The following is a 7,070-nucleotide window of genomic DNA, read 5'->3' on the forward strand; positions in this document are numbered from 1 at the left end:
AGTTACAGCGAAAATGTTCTTTCTTCAATCCATTAAATGCATAAATAAAAGTAATATTCTGTTTTGACTGGTACAGGTTCAAGGTCAAACCAGTTAGTCTAAGAAACCACCACTTTATACTCACACACTGACATATTCTATAAACCATATAGATGTGTATATCTATATAAATGGCATATATCCCCAGCTCTTTAGCAAGCAATACGGTCTTCAGCCCATCCAACTGTAATAAAGAAAAAAATCCGTAGTTTCTCCATTTGGTTTAAGATAAGAATGACCATAGCAACTTAATACCTAGGCGTTATAGGGATTTTTTTTTTTAAGATGCACAGGCTACGTCAGGATTTATGGATTCTGACTTCCAGAAAGGCATGCGCTGTTTTTACTCTATAACAGACTGCATACATCAGCATGAATCCGCAAAGGGGGAGGGGGGAAAATCTCACGTTGTTGGCTGAGATAAATCCAAAAAAAAAAAAAAAAAAAAAAAAAAAAAGGAAAAAATAAAAAGGAAAAAAAAAACTTTTGACGTCCAAATCTATTATCCAGAATTCTCAGGAGGATCAGCAGATGTCCACTGGTTAGGATTTTTGACGATCCACAAGCAAAGCAGCAACATACAAGTGCTTGTGTCTTTCTTGGCTGGCTCGAAACAGGTGTTGCTTCTCAGGGCTCCCTGTGAAATGTTGTACTCCAGCACTGAGCTGCAGCTCTTGACTGTGGATCTCCATCCAGCACGCAGAGTGGCGCAGGAAGAGGCATTGGGCTGGGTTTAAGGTAGTCCTGATTGCTGCTGGAAGGATTCTCCGAGGTCCTAGCGCTCAGCCCTACCTGCTGCCAATACAGAGCCGCTTCCCAGCGCTAGGCACGGCGTGGAGCGGCTCTTACTGCTCTGCGGCAGCGCGGCGCCACGCAGGCAAATAAATAAATAAGTGGGCGAAACTTTGGGGGAGGAAAAAAGCGGCGCGATTGCTAAATATACGAGCCCGCCGCTGCGGGAAGCGGGCTCCTCGGGAGAATGCCCGCATAGCCCGAGTCCCCTTGACATTGGCGGGGGAGCGGGGCGGGCAGCGCAGCGCCAGCGGAGCCCGGCCCCGGCCCGCCGCTCTGCCCGCCGCAGGGGAGGCGGAGACGCGGCCGCCCCGCAGCGCAGCCCCGGCCCTGGCCGGACCGCGCCTCAGGTAACTGGGCTGCCGCTGGCCCAGGAGGGGCTCCAGCTCAGCTCCGGAAGGCAAACTGGAGGGGTCGCGAGAAGTTTGGGAGCCGGGGGGTGGGGTGGGTGTCGTTATCGCCACGCCCTCAATTTTTTTTTCTTTTTCTTTCTGCACTCCGGCCCCCTCCCAGGCAGCCCGCAGCCCTCCTGCGCCGCCACTGCGCTGCGGGGTGGCCGATCCGCAGCCGTGTGCCGGGGGGGCAGTATCGGAGATGCAGCTGCGGGAGGTTGCAGTGCCGGGGCTCACGCCGCGCCCTCCGCGCTGCCCGGGGCTCTCCAGGGGGGAACGGCGGCTCCCCGCAGGCGGGTCGGCCTAAGTTTTTAAGAGCGCCCGGTGCAGGGAAGAGAGAGATGGCAGAGCCGGCACGGGGTATAAGGGGGTGCGTTGATAAGAAAGTGTTCCTCCCTCCTCGCGCCCTCCCCCCCCCGACAAAAAAAAAAAAAAAAAAAAAAAAAAAAGTATTAAAACATCCAGGAGAGACCCGGAGAGGAGGGGGAGAGGATATTTGTTTCTTCTTATGATGCTGAGGGTCGGTGTTATTGTGGGTTTTGCCGTTTCGATATAGCTGCCCTCATTAGCAAAGGACAGAAGGGGCCCTGCCTTTGCAGAAGACTCTTGGCACGATGCAGTCTTGCTGTGGGAGAGGGCAGCTCTGGCAGGCCCTTGAATTAAGTGCAGAACCTGAAGCAGGCTCATTTGGGGTAGTGGGGGAGAGAGAGAAAGGCAGGGGGAAAGAACATAATATCTCGGGGGCTGGGTGAGAGATTGCATGGTGTGAATGATGATGTGCATTCGCTGAGTGGTGGTGGGAACAGGAAGGTCACTGTGGAGGGTGGAAACAGCTCCTGGAGGAGAGTTTTGCAAGGCAGTTAATAAAATAATTGACTTTCAGCACGTCCTCCTCCTCGGTGGGCATACAGCAGAGGGGAGCCCTCTCCTTGCCTTACCCACCACACAAGCAGCAGCCCAGCTCTGACTGATGCACGCCTTCTGCATTGCCCCACTTGCCACTGTGACTTAACACTTGAGGGAAAGAGATTTCTAGTTTCTGTATCTAGTGGGGAAACTGCAGCAGGGAAAGGCTGTGTCCTGAATCCCCACGGACCTTTAAGGAGCAAACACACTCCATGCCAGTGGCGCATAAGCCACCTCCCTTTCATTTTCTCCATCGTTCTTTATTTCTATTTGAAGGATAGGATGCAGAAGCTTCAGAGCAGGGTTCCTTGCACTAGTTCTGAACAAACCCACAAAAAGAAACAGTTGCTGCATGTCATTCCATGCATTTCAATGTGCAAGAGCAGATGAACCCCCCAACACCAAAGCAGAAAAGTCAGAACTCTCCAGTAAATAGCTCCATAGCATTTACCCTATATATCGGGTTTAAGGACACTGCTCACACACACACACTGCTTATATCAGCGTGAACAACTGCAGAATGACTTGGGAAAAACTGCAGAACTCACCATGTCTAAAAATCATTATTCTTTATCAACTGGATCATGGCAATACCCAGGGGCCCCGTTGAGGGCTCGCAGTCCCATTGTGTTGGATACTGGTAGACACATGTAATAAGAGAGATGGTCTGTGCCCAAAGAGCTTATGATCTTAACCCATGATGAAAGACAACAGGTGTATACTACAGACCCATGGGGGAAGGATAAGGGAAAACCAGCCTTGAGAATAAAAAGCAACAGGCCTGGCCAATGACAAGTGTTTGGTGTCAGAATGAAGTTTTAAGGGGATTTGAAGGAGAACAATAAAGGAGCTTTATGGTTAGTTAATGGGTAAGTTTGTCCATGCTTAATGGCTAAGGTTGGAAAGAAAACAGATAATGCTTGTTAGGAAATGTGGACTCCGCTGGAAAAGTGAGGGTTTGTGCCCACTGGCAGATACCAGAAGGGAATATGACAGAGTGATTGGAAGGGCCTGGGTATCGGGTGCCTTCTCACAGTCTAGAAACAATCTGGGAAAAGAGCGCCTCGCCAGCTCCTTTCCAGTGCTTTAAGAATTTAATATGTATCTAAGTCCTGGTGAAGGAGGGAATTCAGGGGCATTTAAAGTTTTTTTCTCTAGGCTTCAGGATACCTTCTGAAAAATATCTGAAGATAAAGTATTAGTAAGTTGTTTTATTTTAAAGGAACTCAAGTGAAAGCCCACAGATTATTTGATATAGGAAGTTTAGTGTTATAAAAGTGTTATCTAAGTTGAGGCTTTGATGTCTGAATTACTCATAAGTATCAAAGCCACACATGAATTATGCAGGACATCCCCAAAATTATACCCATCTGTGAGTAGGTGGTGTTCCAGCCTGGTTTCACATAAAATCTGTGTGATGTGTATGTCAAACTTACTCCGTACAGAAGTTTGGCTTACTGATAGCTGGGGCTGTATCAGAAAACCTACACTTTTATCCCAAGACACTGAGGCATGGAACATCCCTACCCCTACCTCCCCTCTACTCGAGATTCACACCCACTTCCCTTATACCCTCCTCGGCAATTCAAGACTGGCATCCAGCCACACTGAGTCATCAAGAGCTTACTCATCAAGCTTTCTCGCAGGGTTTTTACTCCTGTGAGCAGAGCTGGTCAGAAGGATCCTGTATTCTTGAGAAGTTCCTGGCACACATTCTCCTCACAGTACCACCACTATTGGTGACACCTCTGGCAGGCCTTTAAACATCATGACTTTTTAAAAAGCAACAACTTCACTTCTACTTTGCCAACCAGTTCAGCTTTACCTGAAACTTTTCACACATGGATTTTTGTGTGTCATTAAAAAAAAAAAAATCAGCCTGTCATAAAAAATGGTTTTAGTTTTTTTGATTCTCCCCAGACTGCATAATTCACTAAAGTACAGGATGCTATTCTGGACCTACAATGTATCTAACTCGTTTATTTCCTAACCTTGTAGACAGAGAGCTGAAAGACTTGCAGTATTAAAAAGAAGGTGCTATGGACTGCCCTTAAAACACACAACATTTTGCCATTTTTTACTAAAATATCTTGAGTCAGCAGAATTTTAAAAGCCACTTTTTTTTTTTTAACAAATGGAGAATAATAGAAAGTGAGACACTATTTTCAGTTTTCTTTACAAGTAAGAATTTTCATAGTATTTTGACGCATGATATAATCCTGGGTATGGTAAGAGTATTAATTCTTCTCACCTTATTTGGGCTGCTACAATGGAGACATCTAGATCTAAACTACTTGCTATTTAATGCAGAGAAATAGGAGCAATTTTAGAGCACAAATCACCTGACCCTGTTCTAGGGGTCTACTTTAGGATGATATGACTCATCTCTAAAGATGCTTAATTCTTCCTCATGTATGAAGGGAGCCTATATTAGATGTGGACTTCTCTGTGATAGAGGTCTAGATAGGACTGGATAGATCCCACCTACTGCTATACATGTGATTCAGCATTACCCCAGAATGCTGATGACAGCACTAAACTATTAATATATTTGCACAAATTAATCCTCCAAAGAAAACTCTTATCATTTCAGCAATGAAAACTTACTGAAAGCCATGAATCTGAAATACTAGATTGTCTGGAAAGAAAATATTTGTAAAAACCTATTAAACATTTGATTCAGGTTTATTGGATTAAAGTTAAAAGTGCTTACAGGTTTAGAAAAATTCATACAGAGAACATATTTGCTTTCTCACTTCAAAATTGCAGAAAAAAGGAAGTATTTATGATGAGAAAAGATTACCTGTAAGAAGCCCTGAAGATAACATGGAGGGGAGAATTCCCAGTTCATCGCATTTTCAAACCAGAGGAGTGTAGAAAGTGTAGACAGAAATGTCCAAGAAACCACCAGCACCAGTGTTACCATATGATCACAGCAGCAGCAGGATACCTGACATGGATTTCTGTGGTGTTACACTATTTAGCTGCATACGGGAATTAGTGAATCTGTGTTAAATAAGCATTGGCAGAATATGATGTTTGTGGCTGTCCTAGCGAGGGAGTTATCAGGTTACATGTTTTAAGATACCTTAAGTACAAAAGTAATAATGCAATGGCATTATAAATCAGTCGTATATAGTCAAGAGCATTGACACAGATGTTGATACAGTCTTTTGGAATGTGTGTCCTTGTTGGTGGTACTTGAAGGTAGATAGGGTGATGTAAGTGTGAAAGCTGCCAAATATGATTAAAATTTCTCCTATGTGTATTTGTACATGCCATGTATCTTCTGCTCTTAGTGAATGGATTGTCCATGATGTTCCCAATCCCTCCAGGTCAAGAGCCACAGTGCCATTGATTAGAAGGAGAAAAGAGGGAGAAATCAGAGTTGCTGTTTGTGCAGGTAACCACAGAGGCAGCTGCATGGCAAGCGATTAGTGTGGCACAGCCCATAGAACCTCTCTCTGCCAGAATGGGTCTGCTGCTGCCCACCCTTTGCCCCATGCACCCAAGCACATACGGTGTCTGTTCAATGAGGTTTCTTCCTTCTAGCAACCACAGGCTTGGCAGGGGTTGCCAGGATGTCCCTGAGGCTCTTCCTTGACTGATTGACGTCTTTATTAGAGGGTTCACCACCTGAAAGGTGGTGGCATCTCTATACCAACTAAAGCACATACCCAGCCATCAGCTGGGCTGTACCTACCGGTGCTAGACCAGAGCTACAGCCAGCAAGAAGCTCCTCATACCCGCCCTGGGGGCAGGGAGAAGGTGCCTCTCAGTGCTTGCCCAGCGCACCACGAGTTGGGTGTGTGCCCCACTTACCGCTCGGTGTGCTATGTGGCTGGCACACCAGCCTGGTGCACCTTCAGCCCGATGGAGAAGGTGGTCCACCTCGGCTCCATGCCCAATTTCTGGAATGGCCTTAGGCCACATTAAGCCTTCAGGGTAGAACGAATTACCTCACCATCTACAGAACCGTGGCCATCCAGGACATTTCCTCCTGCCCCTCGCAGGCGAAGGCCGCCGGCCCGATGGCTCTCGACACCTCCAAGAAGGACCTTCGCGGGGGTCTCCGCCTGAGGCGCGATCGGAAGGGCAGGGTTCGGCTCCCAGAGACCGGGGGGCAGGAGCGGGCGCCGATGGCTGCGGGGCAGGGGCAGCAGCCCCGCCGCGCTTGTGCGGGGCTCTCTTGCCCTCTAGCGGGCAAAGCCAGCGGGGCGGCCCCGCCGTGCCCCCCCGCCGTGCCAGCGCTCCCCGTGCGATGCCGGAGCCCGAGGCTCTGCAGGGGCCTGCCCAGGCACCCTGCGGCGACCGGGGGGCGGGCGGGGGCAGGAGACCGAGCTCAGTCCCGGGAGCGCCGGTGCCCTGCCTGCAGGGCGGCTGTGCTGCGGGTGGCGGTGGCCTTGGCTGGGGAGCTCGGCCCTGGGAGCGAACCATGAGGGGCGCCTGTCCCAGATGCCGCGGCGGGGAGAGGCGTCCGGCGCCACGGCCCCAGCAAGTAAGATGAAGGGCAGACGAGCGAGTCCGTGGTGGAGCAGTCGGGAGCAGCAGTCGTTTTGGACGGGTGTGAGCCCCTCAGCTCGTCGTGGTCGCTGCCCATATGCCCCATGGCTGGGAATAGAGCCGGCGCACCAGCAGGAGGCTCCGGGGGAGCTGGGGGCTACACCCCCCCCCAGCTGCTGGGCAGACCCCTGGTGTCCGCTGCTGCAGTCGCTGAGGACGGAGGTGCCCGAGCCGTGGTTTTGCCACCCAGGGACCTGGGGACAGCTCTGCGGCGAGCGCAGGGCTGACCCGGGAAGGGAGGGGAGCTGAAGGCTAAGTTTCGGGAAAGGAGAACATCTGGGCTCCCGTGGAGTGTTCTGGAATACCACAGGAAGTCCAGTTCTCTAAGTTGTCCTGCTACTTGTGCTAACTAAAAAAATGTCATTTTTTTTGCCTAAT

The sequence above is a fragment of the Calypte anna genome, chromosome 1, assembly GCF_003957555.1.
Source record: "Calypte anna isolate BGI_N300 chromosome 1, bCalAnn1_v1.p, whole genome shotgun sequence".
NCBI lineage: Eukaryota > Metazoa > Chordata > Aves > Apodiformes > Trochilidae > Calypte > Calypte anna.